At 43.4% G+C, this 21,060-nt stretch overlaps 1 protein-coding gene across 8 annotated transcripts in view; it reads left to right on the top strand.

The window, feature by feature from the left end:
• Window positions 1-21,060, top strand: part of CDH18 (cadherin 18) — an 896,981-nt gene that overhangs the window by 535,797 nt on the left and 340,124 nt on the right. The window contains exon 1 of one of the 8 annotated variants that reach the window (XM_053243959.1): window positions 1,780-1,983. The exons of the other annotated variants lie outside the window; for them this stretch is intronic. The gene's annotated coding sequence lies outside the window, so the exon portion shown is untranslated. Of the gene's footprint in view, window positions 1-1,779; window positions 1,984-21,060 lie in introns of those variants that run through there. 8 annotated transcript variants of the gene reach the window in all.

The following is a 21,060-nucleotide window of genomic DNA, read 5'->3' as shown; positions in this document are numbered from 1 at the left end:
CCTAATCAGGTGCCGCGCCTTGCGGCCCCAACACACCCCCTGTGTCTGACATCAGACACGGGGGGTGCTGGTTTAGCTCCCGAGCAGGGGCCGCGTGGCCCCTTTGGGAGTTGAACTCCAACTCCCAAATGGAGCCTCAAGGCTCCGTTTGGGAGCCAGAACACACACCCCGCATCTGACATCAGGGGTGGGGTCAGCGGGGGTGCTGGTTTAGCTCCCGAGTGGGGGCTGCGCGGCTCCTTCGGGAGTTGAACTCCAACTCCATTTGGGAGCCAGACCACGCCCCCAGTGTCTGACATCAGATGCAAGGGCGTGGCTAGCCCCCGCGTCTGACGTCAGACACAGGGGCAGCGAGGCCACTGCCACGGCCGAACACGGGCTGCTGGCAGTTGGGCTCTGCACCTGGCTACATATGCTGGTAATCTCCAGGCTTGACTATTGTAATGCACTCTACTTGTGGCAGCTTTTGTATGTAGTCTGGAAACTACAATTGGTATAGAATGCAGCAGCCAGATTGATCTCTGGCACAACCCAAAGGGAGCACATAACACCAATTTTAAAACAACTGCACTGGCTGCTGATATGTTTCCAGGCAAAATACAAAGTGTGGGTTATTACTTATAAAGCCCTTAACGGCTCGGGCCCAGGGTATTTAAGAGAGCACCTTTTTTGTCACAAACTTTGCTGCCTATTACTATCTGTAGAGGTCCAGTTATGGATGCCACAAGTTCATTTGGTTTTGATTCGGGACCAGGCTTTCTTTGTGGCTGCCCCGGGGCTTTGGAATATGCTCCCTGTCAAAATAAGAGCAATTCCTTCTTTGTTTTTAAGAAGACCCTCAATACACACCTGTTTTCACAGACTTTTAACTGGAATTAATTTTAATAACCTGTTTTATGAGATTGTTTTTATTGTGTTTTGTGGAATTTTAATGTTTTTACCCTTTTATATTGTGTTTTAAATTTGGTCCACCTAGAGATGTACATATCAGGCAGTACAAAAATATGATAAATAATGCAATGTAATGAAACATTGCAAGGCACACACCCACCAAGCCCCACCCTTACCTCCACTCCAGTACCTTGGGCTTGACTAACAAGCAGAAGGTTGCCAGTTCAAATCCCCGCTGGTATGTTTCCCAGAAACACCTATATCGGACAGCAGCTATATAGGAAGATGCTGAAAGGCATCATCTCAAACTGTGCGGGAGGAGGCAATGGTAAACCCCTCCTATATTCTACCAAAGACAACCACAGGGCTCTGTGGGCACCAGGAGTCGAAATCGACCCGAGGGCACACTTTACCTTTAAAGAACGAGCCAGTAGTTGAACGCTTCACATTAGCAGGCTGTAAAGTCTTTACTTCCAAATATATGAACATGCATCACCAGCGTGGGACGCCTTAATACCTGCTTCCTTTTGGACACTCGCAGTCAGCCAACAGCTCTCCGCAACTCAGTGCATTGATAGCTCTCTCTGCTTAAGCCTGCCACCCCCACCCCCGACTTCCAAGTGCTCAAGCACTGAAGGATGCTTGGTAATTAAAGCCTGCTTGGCTGGCGAAACTGTTTATTCATTCTCTCTCACGGGCAAGGACTTTGCTTGCAAAGGCTAAGAAAGGGGGGAGGGGGGCAGAGCGATTCCCACGTTGCAAGCACGCTGGAGAATGTGCACAGTACTCGAAGCAGGGATGTGTGTGTTGTGTGTGTGTGCGTGTGCGGAGAGCGGAGAGCGGAGGATCAAGCAGACAGGCGGCGGCAGCCAATCAGCGCCACTTTCCTGAGCTGCGGAAAGCAGAGCCTGCATATGAGCTGGAGCTTTGGAGATAACAGAGAGCTGGAATGCTGTGTGCGCGTCTCTCTCTTTCTCTCTCTCTCTCTCTGGACTGGGATCAGCTTTGCACAGAGGATACAAGTCCCCCCCTTTTTTGCTTCTTTCCTAGCCACTAAAGTTCCCTGTCACCAGTTAGGGCAAGTCAGCTAAGGTAAGGCTTGGAATGAAATGACCCGTTTTGATCTATGCAATATTCCTACGGCAGGACAAATGGGAGGCTGCCGCCGCCGCTAACACCGTCCTCCTAACCCAGAGATAAACTAGCTTTTAGAATGAGGTATAGTCTAGCTCTGTGTTTTGTATATCTATCTATCATGTTTGCGTAGGGCAAATGATTAGCTTCAAGTTTTTTTCTTTTCTTCTCCCCAATCCCCCTGCTTCCATCTGTTAGCTGCTGACTGAGCCTTACCCAGTTCCTGTGGTGTTCTATTGCTGTGCGTTTGCTTAGCCCGGAATATTTGCATTCGAAGCTGCAATTAAAAAGAGTGAGAGAGCCAAGGAGAAAATCGTTGCTTGGGTGCCGTACGTGTGTGCATGTATGTTTCTCTGTGGATGGCAGAACATTCAGGCCGCCCCTCGACAACTTGGGGGGCGATGCACACATTTGAATGGTGATCCCATGCAGGTCCGACATAGATGTGTGCTCCTCTATAGGGTAAGCTTTCCAACCCTAAGGAAGCCTGCATGTTGATGGGAGAATTGAAATGCAATCTCCTTCTCCAGTGAGCCGCCTTCTCCACTTCCCATGTGCTGTGCCTGAAACATTACCTCAGTTGCATTACCTCAAAAACATTACCTAAATTGCAATTGAGGCAGATTGCTCAGGAGCTGCTTGTCAACTGCAGGCTAAACTTTTTTTGACTGTATAGGGCATTGGAATGGAATGGAGATGATACACACTGTCCAAAGCCAGCTCCTTACCTTATTTCCCCCCCCCCCCCGCCCCACTTGTTTTTTAATACTTCACAGAGGATGATCTCAACAAGGCAGTGTGTGATGAGTATTTCTCGAGAGCTGCAGTTTTTGCTCATGGAAACGATTTTGCTAACTAATATCTGGCAAGCTAGTAACACTACATCTTCATGTGAGTGGGTGGCTGTCTGTCTGTTTTGGCTTGCAGAAGGGGTTAGGGAGCTACTTTATGGCTGAACAAACAGAAGTGCATCACTGCAAGGCAGACACTTGGAACGTGTTCTATATTATTATTACATCTGAAGGTTTTAAATTCGAATTTGCAGTATATACCGCACCAAACCAGCATTCAAGGATTTCCGCCATTTGCTAGAAATAAAAGGATTTTTAAAAAACACATACATTCCCATTGCTTTCAGTAGGTGGCTTAACCTAGTTCTATTTTTAAAATACTGTTCTGTCTCTTCCAAAGTGGAATAATGAAGTACAGGGGCACGGATTACACCTCATAGGCTGTAAGTAAACTAGGGACATGATCCAGTCAAAGTTACACATATTTGAGTCCCATTTATTTTGCTGAGTAAGGGTTAAGAACGTGTCCCACTGAAGTTAGTAGAATTTGAAATTGCTTAATTTTGATGGGATTGTGTCCTGTATCTTTAAGTTAAAATAAAATAAATATGTAAAAGGCTTTGGATTTGATGCACAGCCACCTTTAAATTGATTTGGTTTATCTGAGAGAGAAATCCTATAAACTCTTACATTGTTAGCAATGGAATTTAGATATTTTATGTTTTTAAAAATTGTTCTAAAGTCAGTCTTCTTGCTGTAATGACAGCATGATTAATAATTTTAATCATTTTACTCTTATTTCTTAATAAGTAATTTGAATGCTGCATAGAGGTTTGAACTCGACTGGATAGGCCCATGTTTAGGAGCCCTGAATACAAATTTAGCAACATAGCTCCAAATCTCTCCAACCTCTTAGCATCCTGCCCTATATTACGACAATCCATTTAGAGGTGTTTATATTTCTAAAGTTAATCCTATCTGCATTTTGTACAAGACATGCCAAGGCTCCCCCTCCCTCAATATAACAGATATTACTGTGCAATGTGATGTGCAATAATAATTCTGAGGTTTATACATTTTTCTTAAGATGTTAGGAATCCTGACCAGTATTTTTGTTCTGTTTCCTGTTTATTGGCTGTTTGTCAAAACAGTGTGGCAAAGGGAAGAATTGCACTTGTGACATCAGCAGTGGTATTAGGGGTTGCTTTTGAGCTCACAGTTTCATTTTCTTTTTGCTCCTCACTAGAGCACTTACTCACAGGGCTGAATCAGGGCCTGGTCAGGTCAAGCTCAAGGGCCCATGCCCTTCTGTGGGCCCACCTTATTATCTTCTGAAGAAGATGGCAGATGTCTGCTGCTGCCCACCACCACCTTGGGCACCACTCCCTGGCAAACTTAATGGGCAGTGGTGGGGCAGCAGTCCACCCTCAGATGTCGGGTGGGCATCAGGGCACAAGGAATGCAATGTTGGGGGCAAGGCATCTGGGGAATCAAAATGGCACCACCCACTGAAGGAAGAGGATGCCTGCTGCTTGGTAAGCACCTGTTTCACTTGACAGTGGGCAGGGTCTAGCAGAGAGGCTTAGTGCGCGTGTGTGGCGGTCGCAAAAATGGCCGCTCGATTTTACGGAAGCCTGAAAGGGCTGAAAAGGCATTACTTACCCAGCCGCGGTGGTGATGACGAAGGCCAGCGGGGGGAGAGGGAACCCGCGTGGACACACACCCCCGCACGGCTTCAGCAAGCCCCACAAAGGGGCTACAGGTACTTATTGACTTAATTTTTTAAAAAAGTTTGCGGACCTGCCAGACCGGACCCGGTGGTCCGGTTTCGGTCCAATGGAACCGGGGTGGTGGTTCGGTTCGACCACAAATCCCCGGACCGGTCCGCACATCTCTAATGTGCATGATACTGGGAATGCTAGGCTAACTGAACAACAGAGAGCTCCACTTCTAGGAGGGGCTATGGAGGATGACACCTACCATCCAGTTAACTTTCCCAGTAGCAGATACCATGAGTAGGACATCAAGGGCTAACAAGCAATGGTGGTGGGTGTCATGTAACCCTTCGGGACTTACCTCTTCCTGAAAGAGGAGCTGCCTGTTGTCCAGTTAGTCTAGTGTTCCCAGTATCATGCACATCTGCTACTCCCCTGTAATCTCCATAGTTGCATCCTGCACCAGGAAAGTGAACCACATGGTACATGCTCTCCTGCAGTTCTGTCACCAGCGCGGCAATGCAGGAAGAGTAGCACATCTGCTGGGCAGCATAGCCTTTTTGTTACAGCTCAGTCTTCTTATTCTCTCCCCCATGGTGCCCAGTCTTGGGAAAGTAAGTGGCCAGCTGATGTGCTCTTCCTTCAGTGCTGTTCCTCTGGCAGCAGCAGTGAAGTAGAGGAGAATTGCCATTTGCTTAACCTTCCCGGCTCGGGCCCATTCAGGAATGGAGCAGTAGACAAGCATGTACTCATGATATACCTACTCCATCCCTCTGCCCCCTGCGGCTAACTGGTGTTGCTCATGTGCTCCAGTGCCATCACTGAGCAGTAATGCTGAAAAAGGGGGACATCAGTTGCTGCTCATTATAGTGCAGTAAGCCTCTCTATTGGGCTTACAAGCAAACATCTGGCAAGCTTACCAGCAAACATTTTGGATCAGGGTCACAGAACTTCGGTCCTCCAGGTGCTGTTGGGCTACAACTCCCATCATAACTGACTATTTGCCATTGTGCCTGGGGGTGATGGGAGTTGTAGTCTAACACCAGCTGGAGGGCTGAAGTGCTGCAGCCCCATTCTAGATCATGGGTGAAAAAACTCTCCCTTGGTGCAGCTTTTGCCTCTGCAGACAAATGCTGTACTGGAAATGAGTTGGGTGGTGTGGCCCCAGAGTATGCCGGCATGCTCCCATTCCCCATGTATCTAGGTACACTGTAATGACTGAAGAAGGCTCAAGAAGCAGTCAAGAAGTGTTTGACAAAGTTCCTCATCAACGGACCTTGAACAAATGTAGCAGTTAAGGGGACTGGTTCATGTGTGCATTGGTAACTGATTGAAGGAGAGGAAACCGAGGGTAGGAATAAATATACAACTTTCACAATGGAGGGAAGTAAGAAGTGGGGTCCCTCCCCTGGGAACTGTACTGGAACCAGTGCTTTTAGATTTATTCATAAATGGAATTTATTCAACCTGGAAGTTGGAGTAAGCAGTGAAGTGCCCAAATTTGCAGATGCAAACTATTTAGGGTAGTGAAATCCAAAACAGATTGTGAGGAGCTCCAAAAGGATCTCTCCAAATGTGGTGAGTGAGCAACAAAATGGCAAATGTGGTTCGATGTAAGTAAGTATAAGGTGATGCCCATTGGGGCAAAACCTCCTTACTTCACATATACAGCTGTCTGTAACCGGCCAGAAGAAGGTTCTTGGGGTTGAGGTGGATAGCTTGTTGAAAATGTCAACTCAGTGTGTGGCAGCTGTGAAAAAGGTCAATTTCATGCTTGGAATAATTAGGAAGTGGATTGAAAATAAACAGCTAATATTATAATGCCCTTATACAAATCTGTGGCGCAGCCTCATCTGGAGTACTAGTCACTGTATTTCACAAGGGATATTGTAGAACTGGAAAAGGTGCAGAAGAGGGCAACCAAGATGATTGGTGCCTAGAGCAGAAGAAAGACTACATCATCAGGGGCTTTTTATCCTGGAAAAATATGACTAAGGGGAGACATGATACAAGTCTATAAAATTTGTCATGGTGTGAAGAGTGGATAGAGAGATATTTTTCTCCCTCTCTTACAACACTAGAACCAGGGGTCATCCCATTAAACTGATTGCCAGGAAATTTAGGACTGACCAAAGGAAGTACTTTTTCACAGCACATAATTGATCTTTGGAATTCTCTGCAACATGATGTTGTGATGGCTACCAGCTTGGATGGTTTTAAATGGGGCTTAGACAGATTAGTGGAGGACAGGTCTGTCATTGGCTACTAGTCTTGATGGCTATGGCTGACTCCAGATTCAGAGGCAGGAGGCCTCCAACTACCAGTTGGAATAGCAGCAGGGAAGAGGGCATACCTTCATCTTGTGGGCTTCCCAGAGGCATCTGGTGGGCCACTGTGTGAAACAGGATGCTGGACCAGGGCTTTTCTGATGTTCTTAAATACTTCACTTTGTTTGCAGTTTTGGTACTCTTGCCCATAACATTGCATTCAGTAAGGGTACTTGAGATAATGCTTATGAGGAAATTGGTAGAGCAGGTAGCAAATTGGCTATCTGAGTAAGTAGCCTGCAAGCAAGCAGGTTTGAAGGAGAGTCAATATGCTGTATAGGAACATAGGAAGCTGCCTTCTGCTGAGTCAGATTATTGGTCTATCTAGCTCAGTATTGTCTGTGCAGACTGGCAGTGGCTTCTCCAAGGTTTCTGGCAGGAGTGTCTTTCAGCCCTATCTTGGCGATGCCTGGGAGGGAACTTGGAACGTTCTGCATGCAAGCATGCAGGTGCTCTTCCCAGAGCAGCCCCATCCCCTGAGGGGAATATCTTACAGTGCTCACACATGTAGTCTCCCATTCAAATGCAAACAAGGGCGGACCCTGCTTGATTGGATAGGACAAGTGTCCTTCTCAAGTTTAGGAACTGTGTGAGCGCTTGTTTTGTGATCATAATCTTGTAGAAAGCAAGGTAGGGGGAGTGATCATGTACAAGGCTCATGCTGGGTAGAAGGGCTTTTCCTCATTAACCGACTGGGTACAGCTGCTGGGTAAAATGAAACCCTCCTACCTAACATGAGCCTTGCACCTTGCTTTTTACTCGCACATGATCATATGCACAGGTTCCAAACTTGTGTAGGATGCTTGTCCTACCCAATTAATGATCCTGTGAACTAACCTAAAGTCGGGTAACTAAAATGGTTTTACCCTAGTCAGAATACATGGAAGGATATTGGTAAGAGAAGAAGCGTAAACTACATTGAATCTCACACAGCATCCTTCCTTTACAAATAATGTTTAGGGTTGGTCTCCTGGTTATCAGAAGACTTATAATGCTGATAATGCAGCAAGAGATGGTACAGCTGTTGCATCTTGTACCCATTCTTCCCCATCTTTCTGTTCACCCTCATCTGTCCATATTTTATTTTAACATTATAAAGCCCATTTCTCTAGGTTACAAGCTTGCAAATCCACCAAGCTTTAAGATGGCAACTCCATTTGTGGCAGCCATCCAGCTTTTGAATGCCCCATTTCTTCTGGTATCTGAACTTTTTGTAACATACAAGCAATGATACGCGCTTTCTGTTTGTTGTAGTGAAAGGTGTGCATGTTTGCATGTGTGTGTTCAGTCAGATAAACATAGCAAACTCTAGTAAATGCTGATACCTGTTCCTGTGGGTTGCTCGGTAGTGAGAAAGATTTTGCTTGACTGGAGGAATGTATTTTTTTAACACTGATACATAGTATTAGCAACTTGAAGTGCTGATTCTTCCAAGTGTAAAATCATGGCTTTCAATGAGAGGTGAAATAAACTTCAGGCACCTGAACAGCACCAGCAAGGCTTGTGTTGACATGACCACCTTTTTTTATAACTAAAATTTCTATATAAAGGGTAGAGGAAGTAATTTAAGATAGATTAAATCTCTGAATCTTTAGTCCTTCCCCCCCCAACTTTTATATTTCCCAGTGCAAGACACCAAGTAATGTGTCTTGGTGATGTGTTCACTTAGATGTTGAACAAGAAGTGCTTTATATACATTTACAGTTAATTAGTATTGTTCTTGATTGATTATTATTTTATCTTTCTACTCTTATATTTTGTTCTTTTGTTTTTCATATATCCTGTTTTACTATGTTTGTGATGTTAGGGTTGTGTTTTTCTTGCCATACTTCTGAAAGCTACCTTGGTAATAATGATTTTGTTATTATATTTTATTTTTATTGCTAAGGTTGTGTATGGCGGTAAATAAATAAAATTCAGTAAATTAATGCAAGTTTTCTTGTATTGCTCCCATGGGTGACCATTCTGTCCTCCCCAGTAATGCATCTGGGAAAGGACACAACATCATGATGTTGTGTCCTTCCCGGTAGCATTATTGGCTGGAATTGCAACATTTTGGCAGGAAGATTAGTGATTGGCCCAGTTGTTGACGTTGGCCAAGTTGTTTCCATGTCTAAGCCAAATGTGGATGTTTCTCTTCTTTAGAAGCACAACACAAATGGGATAGAGTTTCCTTTCCCCCTTTTGGGGTGGAGGAAAATAGTCCAGAAATTGCCAGAAGTTCTCATTGGCTTCAGGGACTGTTACCATTATTCAACACCTGCCATGCAAGCTGTGTGAACTGAACTGCTGCAGACCAATTTTCCAAATGTGCCTAAAAGTTAATTACTGCTTTAATTTTAATAAAATGTTAAATCTTGAGTTATGTATGTGCTTCAGGACATACCTACATTTCTTTCTATGAATGATTTACCTTGATGGCTAGCATGCAACACTACAAAACAGTTCCGCTACTGCGCAACATGATTACATTACCTGTCTGTTTGCATTTCTTATAATTAAAAATTAAAATATGCAGAGAAAAATGGACCACAAAACACTGAATGTAGTTTATGGGGTGGGGCGGAAGGGAATAGTCACCTGTCCAAGATTGTGCACTGGGCTGAATTTGCATATATTTGCACTAAGTTCAGAAAGGGATGTCCTAAAATAATGATTCTGTTACCATTGCATTTTGAATATTTTAGACATTGGCTGACATCCACACTAATGGTAAGGAACAGTGTGCAAAGCACTCCACAGCATTTAGTAATCCAAAGCCTGGATTTTCTGTGTGCATGGTGGCAATTTTTGCTGATCCCCCCTTCCTCTGGAAGCCCCATGCAATCTGGAAGCCCCATGCAATCTGGAAGTAAGTCTCTGAGGTTTGCACAAAACTGCTCCTCCCTGCCCCTATGTGCCAGCGGGACTCTGAATTTCTAAACACCGCAGAGCTGCTTTGCACTCTACACCTCCACACTTTACTGAGGATGTCAGCCACTACCTATAATACTTTTTTTAAAAAAAAAATGGCGTTAAGATAGCCTTCTCCTGCACATGTTGATCTCTGGATTCCCACTAAATGCGGGAAGGGGGAATTAGAAGGATCATTTATTGCCTTAGTACAGTGGTTCCCAAACTGGGAGCCTCCAGACGTTGCTGAATGACAGCTCCTATCAGCTCCAGCTAAAATTGGCTCGGCCTGATGGGAGTTGTAGTTCAGCAACATCTGGAGGCTCCCTGTTTGGGAACCACTGCCTTAGTAGGACCAGTTATTATTTATGGAACCCAGATTAGAAAAGCGGTCTGTGCATGTATGATGTACTGGGGCAGGGCTATTATGTTCCCCTGGGACACAGCCTCAGTAAAGAGATTCTCTCATCCCAGTTTAGGAGCATCCCACTTCTTCAAGATAGGCTGCCAATTCCTTCATGGTAGACTAGATGACTGGTATAGGGTCACTAACCAGACATGGCTTCAACAAATCAGAAAACTGTCTGACTTGAGAATTCCTGGCACAGCACAGAAGGGGTCTACAGAACCCAGCTATAGACAAATGGTCTAATTTAAAGGCTGATTCTGAAGATAATAGCATACAGTAGTGTGATTACCCTGCAGAGTACGTGGAGAAGAGTTTCGCAAGTACTCCTCTAGAATCTCTTAAAACCAGACTGAAGGCACATTTAACTATATGAGTTTCACTTTGAAAACATAGTTGCACACAATAAAGAAGTTAAGAAATGGGGAAAGGGGAATTAAGAAAGAAAATACAAAACAGTAGCTAACCAACTAATTCTGAATTTTACCTTAGTTGAGCAGCTGGACAGGTGCTTAGCTAAGAGAGCATTAATCCCTACTGGGTCTCCTGGTTTTGGACACCAGATCACTGCAAGTAGTGACAAATTTATTAGATTGGGCTTAAATATTTATAGGAACTAAAAAGAGTGAAGTCTCTTTGGAGTGCATAGGCCTTAGATCCATTGTGAAACCTTGCCCTTTCTGCCAAGTCTGAATGCAGTTTTCCTTCCTAACTTAAGATTCCTCCTCATATATGGGTTTTCACTTGCATGGCTAAAGGTTTGTATGGGCTATACTGGTATTTCTTTGTGGGAAAATGGACTAAAGGTGTAGATGGATGAAGAACTACAAAGTAAAAGGTAAGAAATGTATTTATTCAGAATGTTCCGCAGGGAGTCAAAGCTGAGATGCTCTCCTGAGCTAAGTCTGAGATCTGGTGTTCTCACAGCATGGTTGCCTGTTTCCATTGGAGGATATCCCTTATTGCATCAGAACATGAATAACATAAATAATTTTGTTCTCAGAATTGTATCAAAAATCAGAAAATGTTGGGGGTAAATGTACACTCAGAGGAATGTATCTACCATTCCTTAGTCCTATTATACAGAATATTTGGGAGATAATACAGGAAAAAATACATTGCTGTATCTGAGCTGGAGAATCATCAGTTAACAAAGCTAATAGAATATACTAAGATTGGTTGCACATGCAACCCAGCACTTGAGGTGCCACATCCCTGAGCACACACATAAGCCCTGCTTCCAGTCTTGATAATGATATGCCGAGATTGGGCAGGTCTCGGTAATGATACGCCGAGATTGGGTGTGTTGTACGAACTCATCAATCTTGGCGTATCCTAATCTCCTTGTGGCTGTGAGTTATTGATGTCCGGTTTTTCCATTAGAAATAACTTGATTTGGAGTTAAGCCTTGAATAAGAATATGACCTGATCATTCTGCTGTACAAATGGATGCAGTTATATAATACTCTTTCTTCAGTTTCTTTACAGTTTTTAAAATGAAACTGAATGTATTTAAAAGCCCAGTATGAAATAGAGACCCCTTAGACTAGTCTCGTTGCAGCACACCATTTTCTGCACAGAAGATAAGTAGATGTTCTTGGCAGCATGACTGGGTTTCAAGAAGGGAAGCTGTTTATAGGGAGGACAGTAATAAGTGCACTTTTCTTTAAAGAATGCAGAGTGCACTTATGTCTTCAGAGACCATAGACCCAAGGGACTAAACACATCCTTCCTTTCAGAACAACGTTTTCTGGAGAACAATTAGAACAGATAGAAAACATCATTAGTTTGGGTCGAATGGATGCAAAATTGTGCCATCAAAAGCTCTTTATTACATTTGCTAATGAAGTGCTATTGTTATGGTGTGTGTGTGTGTGTGTGTGTGTAGGACCTCTGCTCCTGCTAGCTGTGCTAAGTGGCAGCTTTGAAGTGGCAGCTCTCATGTTTAGCAGGAGAAGAACAACTGTCTCTGTCCCTTCTCACAAGCTGTTGCTTGTGTCTCACGTGCTTATTTTAGACTGTGAAACCCTTTGGGACATGGAATCAGCTTGTTCTTTTTTGCTCTGCAAAACACTTTTAAACTTTTTGTTGAAAAGCAGAATATAAATATTGGCTGATGTCCTGACTAATGCTGTGCTTGTATAATAAAGAATGTTGTGCACACATGAGAAGGTCATGGAGTTGCATGAAGTGGTGATGTTTGGAGTTGTGCTTGTGCATTGATAGTGGAATAGGATTTGGGCATCTACTTCTGTGTCTTGTTCTACAAGCATACCCTGTTGCACAACACTACTCTGGAATGCAAGCTTCTGACTTAGTGCATCTGGCCATCACAACATCCTTGCACTAGCACAACATTTTTGTGCATGTGCAACATCAGATTGGATGTCAGCCATTCTCAATAAATAATTGAGAAGGCAGAGACTTCAGCTGAAGGGAAGAATGAGTTGCAAAGCATCTGTTTGGTCTTGGAGACATCATTAGAGTGGAGGATAAACCTGCTCCCTTCCCTTAGTGACCCTAGTCATTGAAAACCATAGCTCCATCCTGGGGTTTGTCTCTTGGTCACACTAGAATGTGATGGAATATTGGTGGATGGCATGAAACATTGGGGAGAAATCATGTATAAAATTTATCTCTTGCTTTCTTCGTCACAACAAATTATTATTTATTTATTCACTTCTACCTCGCCTTTCCACCGCAAGGGTCCTTAAATAGCACCTTAAGGAAATGAAGGGGTCTCAAGTACCTTTGCTGGAGAGGACCAGAGGAATGAGCATTTGACTCTTCTGATCATTTATTGAATGATGGATGTTTTTGAAAAAGAGATCTTGTCTGAAACCTCTCAACTTAGATAACATGCAGGCCCTGCAGTGTTCTAGCCCTCGGCCAACTCAAGAAATATACGGATAGGTCCTGTTCTAGAACTGTGGATGCAGCTTTAGACTCTCATTTGGTTATTTTAAGATACAGCTTGACACTTTGATTCATTTGGACCGTGACTGGGGACATCACCATCTTCATAAAACTCAACGAGTCTTGCTCCACAGGACTACTCAAATGCTAATTATTCTCATTAATTTGTAATGAGTGTTTATTCTGTTCATTGTAGAACTTCTTATATTTTAATGAGTGCTGCAACTGCCCTGCAGTGAAAAACTCCCAACGTATCTGTATATGTGCAGAAGTGGGTGTCGTTTAAAATTACGTGAATTTATCCAGAGGGTGACCGGTGTGAATAAGGCTACTATCTTGAAAAGTATTTGTACTAAAGCAGTTAGTTTTTAAAAGTTGTCAATTCAAGCAATGTGTTTTAAATGTTATTTGTTTGCAGTTGGATGCAACAACCCTTTAAAGATAATTTTAACTCTGTTTACCAATGGCATAAATTAGAGACAGCCTGAGGACTTCATTAATTTGAAAATGCACCATGCTGATCAGGCCCACTGCAATGGTTGTAGAGCTTCTTCATCAAATTTCCTTCCACGTGCTTAGAGTATTTTTTTTCCCCTGGAACAAAATTTTATTCAGGACATCAATTAAATGTATCAAAATAATTTTTATATACTGAAATGTTAAATGAGCACAAAAATGATGACTGCAACTCTCAGTCCAGCTACCAATAGAAGTGTCTCTCACTGTCTGGATCAGATGCCATAGTTAAACCATGGCTTGGTGGTGAGGAATGTCCCATGAATTTGTGCACATCCTTCTACCCTATTTCCTTCCCTGTGGTATCTGATTCACTTTCCTAGTTTCCCGAGCCATTGTTTGCTATCATGTTTGAATTGTGGCTAGCAATTAGCAATTGCTAGCAATTTAGCAGATAGGGAGGCTATTCACATGACTGTAGAAAATTGGGCTAGCCTCCGCTAGCCCGATTTTCTACAGTCGTGAGAACCACCGGGCTCGGCTGCCCGGTAACCTGCTCAAGTAGCCCGCTCAAGTAGCCCGCTCCTTAAACTCGGTTTGCGGAGTGAGTGCTCCTCAAACCCATTTTTTCTAAAACCGTGAGTAGCCACGGCACAGCTCCACACCACAGTTACTCACAAAAAGCAGCCACCCAGCTCGGGGGTCTCCCCAGTATGCCCTGCACGCTTGCACAGGGCATACTGGAGCTTCTGGGGGTGCACGGCCCCCGAACTCCCCAGCCCGCTCTGTCACGGAGCCGGCAGTTGTGTGGGTGGCCGATCCATCCACCCAGGGCTCCCGCCCTGGTCGTGTGCGGGGAGAGTGGGCTCTTCCCACTCACTCTTACAAACCAAGTCTTACTGATTGTGAGACCCGGCTCAGTGACTGCTGCTAAATGAAAACCACTCCAAACCATGGCTTGTGAACTCACTTCAAAGCATGCTTTCAAGTCAAGGTTTGGAGGGTTTTCTTGTCAGTGGTAACTATAGTTTGCTCCATTTGGAAGAGGAGGAAAGATCACACACTGGAGTGTGGGAGGGAATCCATAAGACACTCATGATCAGCAAACCATGGGTTTGAAGTAAGCAGCACCCAAGAGAGAGAGAGAGAGAGAGAGAGAGAGAGAGTGTGTGTGTGTGTGTGTGGAGAGAAGCACATTGCATTATTATGGAGAGCAGCCTTCATTTATGAAACTGTGGTTGTGGTTATAATGATTTGGGCCCAGGGTGTCTTAAGGACCACCTGCTCCCATATGATTCTGTCCATCCTTTAATTGCTTCTGGAAATGCTCTACTCTGTGTCAGTGCCATCTGGAGTTTGACTGGTCAGCATACAGAACATGACTATTTCCGTAATTGTACCTTGTCTCTAATGCCCTCTTTCAGGAAGTTCAAACTTTCAGAGTTAAAACTACCCTCCAAGCCTAGATGGACAGGCCAAAACATTTTCCCCGTTGTGCCTTTTGTTCCCAACGTTTTTTCTATGCTCTTGAATTGTTATTTAACTTTATTTACTATTATTGTTGGGTTTTTACTTTTTTCAATTGTGTATCATGTGCTTTCATTTTATGAAAACAAGTTACATTGTTATGTGAAAACAAGTTATATTGTTTAAGTATATTGTTAGCTACTTTAGAGGCTATGTTACAGAAAGATGTCATAGAAAAGTAAAAATTAATAAAATTCAATTATTTAATACAGGAACAGGAAACCCCACTATCTTGAAACTGAAAATAGTAGGCTTCTTGATAAATATCATCCTTCTCTTCTTTCTAACAAAATTGCTGTATGCTGAGAATCTGTTATCCAAATCCAAGCTCAATAGGGGTGTGGCTACAGCCAATATAATGTAGCATCAAGCTAAAGAACTTCCTAGGTTGTTGATCACTAACCTTTTACTCGAGATTCATAATTAGCAGTGCTGTGTTTTAAAAATAATAATGTCATGCAAATATTGCAAATTAAACCTATCCATCTCACACAAAAAAGAGCTATACTTATTTTGTGGCTCAATGTGAGATTAACAAGGCTCATATTTTTAAAACTTTACATGTGTACATTATGAGCAATGATTATCTAGAAAAAAAACAGTGACATCTAGAGCCCACTGAGTGAAATCAGTAACAGGCTCTGATATATAATTGCTTAGAAATGGCACAAAAAACTCAAGCCTCTCTACATTTAGACCATACAACAGTTATATTTGACTGCAGTATTTCTAATGAACTGATCAACAGCATCTTCTCGGCGGTGATATGCATTTTCTCCATGCTGCCAACACAGTAGCAAACTATTAAATCATTAGTATGACTTGTGAATTACTGTATTTACCCAAATACAAAGTGACCCTGAATTTAAGACGACCTCCTTAAAAAGTATGCGTTAAATACAGGTTAAACTACTTACACAAAAGGAAGAGGACCCTGAATTTACAATGACCCTCCAGTTTCTAACATCAAAGAACTTGGAAAAAAACTAATGCTTGGATTCAGGTAAATACAGTATTAGTAACCATAGCTGGACATTCCCTAACACTCAAATCTGAAATGTGTCTACTGGTTTCATTTTCACTGATATTTTTGAAATTTCCTCCAAGATCCCTGTTTTTAGAGTTGAGGTATTAGATGAATAATAGATTTTTAAACTTTTGCCACAGTTCCTTTTTCAGGCAGAAACTGTTCTGCCAGACATGTTACCTATGTTTGCTCATCCTGTGTGCTAGCTATATGGCCACCGATACTTTAAAGCTCTCTCTCTGTGTGTGTGTGTGTGTGTGTGTGTGTGTGTGTGTGTGTATGCACACAGTGGTGGATTACACAGGGTCTTAGGGGAAACTGTTTCCCTCCTTCAGCTCCTACTTTGTTGGACAAGCAGGTCTGGTAGAGTGAGTCCAGAACTATTAGCACCAAACCTGCAAGTGTGAATAACATATGAATCTCATTCTAAACAGTACTTTGTCACATCATAGTGCTTCCAGAGAGGCAAACACAAACAGAGTAAGGACTTGTGAAAAAGAAGAAATAAAGCTTATTTTGTACAAGAATAATGCAGAAATCAGGTGTTTGGTAATATTGCTCCAGCAAGAGATGGAGGGGGAGGGAAGTGGCTTAGAAAGCCTAGGGGCTTCCTGCAAAAATAAAAGTGGAAGGTTTAATCGGAAGGGGGGTGGAGGGAGAGAATAGGGATGTGCAAACAGGTTCAACCCCCAAACCTGTTCAAGGTCGAACTGAACCCTCCCAGTTTGGTCCGACCTTGGAGCGACCCCCCCCCCGATGCTTGGGGTTTTTTTTGCGATTTTAAAAAAAACCCTTTTAAAATTACCTTTAGTCCCTTCGGGGGGCTTCTTCTAGGCCATGGGGGGGTCCGCGAAGGTTCCCCCTCCCCCACTGGTCTTGGTCAGCATCGCCACGGCCTGTATAACCCTTCATTTTGTCCCGTTCGGGCCTCTGTAAGTTGGCACGGTGGCTATTTTCCATGTCACCGCACATGTGCAAGTGGCCTCTGTGAGGCCTGGCATGGTCCAGGGCCTCGCAGACGCCATTTGCGCATGCACGATGGCCATTTTCCTACTTTTTTGCATGTGCAAATGGCCTCTGAAAGCTGCTACGGTGGGCTCCTGGTCTGGCTGAAGATGAATGCTATGTTCCAAAATGGAGGGGAGGATCTCTGGTAATAGGTGAATCACAGAAAACCAGGAAGTGTCGTTTCCCCAATCATTACAACTACATACACCTTTAAGCTGCAGCGTCATTCTCAGGAAAATGTGGCAACACTGCAGATGCAGTTCTGAGTTCCTAAAAAAGTACCTAATTAGATTAAGATCCTTGTAATGCTAATAAAGAAATATTTGGAACTGAGTGTACTGGCTGCTGTCATACATTGGATATGTCAGTGATTGTGGAAATGCTCAACAAGCAATTTATTTTTACTTGAGCTGGTGCTTTTGCTGGCCTTCCATTGTTCCTAGTGACCCTTCTCATCATGCAACAGTATGTGAGGTAGCATACATAGGCTGCTTTATCTGAAGTATAATATAAAAGTGTTTTATTTGGTTTTGAAAAGTAGTTTTAAATTGTTGTGTGAAATGGTGTCCGGTTCTAATTTTTGGATAGAAACTAGCAATATTGGTAGGATAGAAATCCTCACCACAACCACTTATTTTGTACACAAACGCTGACCTTTGAAAAATCCTGCTTGTCACCATTGTTTTCTCCAGGTCCCTGCTTCTTTGGTACCTTCCCACCCCCCCCGCATCCATTTCTTGATAAGTCGCATGATTATTACTAGTGTATTAAGCTTTACACAATGAATAAAATGATTTCATAATGCTATGTTGGAGGGAATGAGATAGAGCACAAATGGCCCCACTCAACAAACTCGTCAGACTGAAGAAAGAAGTGGGCCTCAGGTTAATACTAGAAAGCAGTAATTTATTTTGTAAAGAATTCTCAGTGCGTTTTGGCCATTAGTCATCTTCAGGGGCAAAGGATCTTCATGTGCCTTATTCTGGTAGATCAAAGACAACTTTCTTAAGCATCAGTTCTCCATGTAAAATTTGTCTATGTGATGATGTCACTGAATGTGAAGAGAGCTCAGAATGAGGGCAATATATAAATCAATAAGCACACATTTTCACATCAAGTGCCAAAATATCGGCAAACCGCAGAGACATCTTTGGCACCATTAAAAAATGTACATGGAAAACTAATTCATTTCGGCTCAGTTCTCACTTTATGGAAAAAGCAGTCCCCCCCCCAAAAAAAATACACACAACAATTTCATATGGAAGTATGATCTTCTAAGGTTTAATGTGATTCGGTCTGAGATACTTCAAAAATAATGTTATTGAACTGCCTCCCAAAGGCTGTGTGAGTCTGGTATCCTAATGTTTATTCAGTCTGTTATTCTCCAGCTTGTCCTTTTTTCAGTCTGGAAGCCCACGTAACTCCTACTGCCTACAGGCATGAGAGATTAGTTTCTTCTCACAAGCAAAATAAATAGATATTTTGAAGTGCCTCCATTTTGTTTTAAAGCTTCCCTTGAAAGCTGAGCGTGATGAGTTAGAGATTTCCTTTCAGGCACCCACCAATATATATCCATTATTCTTTATTTTAAGGTGATATCTTTTCTTTTTGCTTGGGTTGCTAAATCTCAGTGAAGGATCATTTAGTTCCTTTATGTGAGGCAACTCAGACAAGCTGCAGCATTACTTTTGCTTGTGAAGGCCCTTTTACACAAAGCATTCCCTAGTGTCTTTTATACTTCTCTTACTAAAATCCTTGTGTGAAAACATAAGTAAATGAGAATAGGATGCAAGTTGCTGTGAGAGCATCCCCCCACCCCACCCTCAAGTTAGGTGCTTTGGACAATACTGCTGTTTTCTTTGCACCCCGTATACCATGTCTTGGATGGCAGAGTTAAAGGTCTATTTCCTCCCCAAGATAGCTTTAAACTTGACTTAGAACTCATTCAGTCTGATCTAAAATGCATCCAGAAACATCCTTAGGCAACCCTAAGCCTATGTAGAGATCTCCAAGCCCTGCAATAACAATGATACTATTATAGGGCATCTGCAGGATGTTTTCTAGGAGTTGGGGGCAAAGACTGAAATCCTATATCCACTAACTAGGGATGTGTACGAACCAGTTCTGAGGTTCGAATGTCTGGCAGTTTGGCCAGTTCAAAGTGGGGGGGAGATATCTTTAAGGATGGGGGAGGGTGCTCTTACCCCTTCCAGCGCATATCCCCCAACTGTGCTGCCTTTTAAAATGGTCCCGCAGGGTGGTAGTCTACCTCCTTGCCACCCTGGTAAATCCTTGGACTGGAAATGCCCAGAAGTGCCCGGTGCAGTGCACATGTTCATGCGATGTGCATGCGTCCATGCGCACCAGGCACGTCCAGCCACTTCTGGTCCGAGGAGGCACCGGGGTGGCAAGTAGGTACGCGGCCGCCCCACTGGACTGTTTTCAAAGGCAGCACTGGTGGGGCAAATGTGGCGGGAAGAGCACCCTCCCCTGCTCTTAAAGATATCCCCCCATCTTTGAACTGGCAGGCTCCGGTTCTGTGCACACCTCTACCACTAACCTGGGAGTCAGTGTTCTCTCTAATTTTTTTCATCTCTGTGCGGATTGAGTGTTGTTTTGGGCAGGAGTATCAAGGCAGTGTGTGCATACATGCATTCAGAATGGGGCCTTCCTGATTCAACCTGAGTGGGATCTAAAATTAACTGAGTGGACATCAAAAAACCTTTGAGCGCAGGCATGTACACACTCCTTAGAGGGAACACTGCTGGGAGTAAGTCCCATTGAATTCAAATGGGACTGGTTCAGTTAGGGTAGAGCGGGGGCCAGTGCCCCCTGTGCCTATCCTCCAGATGCCCATGGTTCAGCCTGTTTGGGAGACCACAGGGCTTCCTAAAGCTGCAGAGACAACATCCATGGTACTGGGCAGAATGGAGCTGAGTTTCCAGTATGACCAGGTATCTTTGATGGATTTTGCATGTGTGGTAGTGTCCACTGTTCTCTCTAAGGTGTGTGTATGTGCACATGCTCACAGGTTTTCTGATGTCCACTCAGTTAATTTTAGGTCCCACTTAGGTTGAATTAGGAAGGCCCCATTCTGAACGCAGATGCACATACATTGCCTTGATACTGCCGCCCAGAACAAAACTCATTCCTCACAGAGATGGAAAAAAATTAGAGGGACCACTGGTAGTGTCCATGGACTTCGTGGAGCTAAGGCTTTCAGGTTAGGCCTTGGTTCCTTTCTGCCATCTCAGTTAAGCATAACAGGTCAACAAGAGACATCAGGGATGTCAGGAAGAGTCTTAGCTATGTCAGGAGGGGCACAGCAGACTCAGAGGTTGTTAAGCCTGATTGCACTCTTAAGGATGTTGTTTGGAGTGCACTAAGCCCTTGACATAAGGGGACTTGTTTTGGAATTAATCTGGGAAATTCAACTTAATTTTCAGGATGTCGAGTTCCTGTGACCTTCATTGACCACAGCCAGAATGGGAGCTCTGTGCATCTGCTGGGCTTTTCAGTGACATTATGAGTCTGAATTTAGTCTACAGCAGTACTATGAGAAGGAATAGCTGCACACTTCCTTTCATTCATTGTTTGTATACAGTGTCATATTTGAGCTGAGGTTCATCTGGAGGGTTGGGGGAGCGATCAGTGAGATATAATGGCAGCTGATTTGATTCAGATTCACTCTATAAGCTAAAAAATGTCCTTGTTTTGGTGTGGCAGAGGGAGGTATAGCTCTGTCGCTGAAGAGAACAGGAGGGGGCATTGTTGAACCAGAGCCCCATTTATTTATTTATTTGAAACATTTAGTATACCGCCCACTCCGAAGACTCCGGGCAGTGCACAAAAATATGCAAAACAAGACAGCATGAAAAATTACATTCTAAATTAAAAACTGAAGTAACAAACAAAAAAGAAAGAAAAAACAAATAGGTAAACTACAGGGCAAAAGCCTGGCAAAAAGTTT

The sequence above is a fragment of the Hemicordylus capensis genome, chromosome 4 (assembly GCF_027244095.1).
Source record: "Hemicordylus capensis ecotype Gifberg chromosome 4, rHemCap1.1.pri, whole genome shotgun sequence".
Classification (NCBI taxonomy): Eukaryota; Metazoa; Chordata; class Lepidosauria; order Squamata; family Cordylidae; genus Hemicordylus; species Hemicordylus capensis.
Note: the sequence above shows the minus strand (reverse complement) of the source record. Positions and strands in the feature narration are given on the sequence as shown.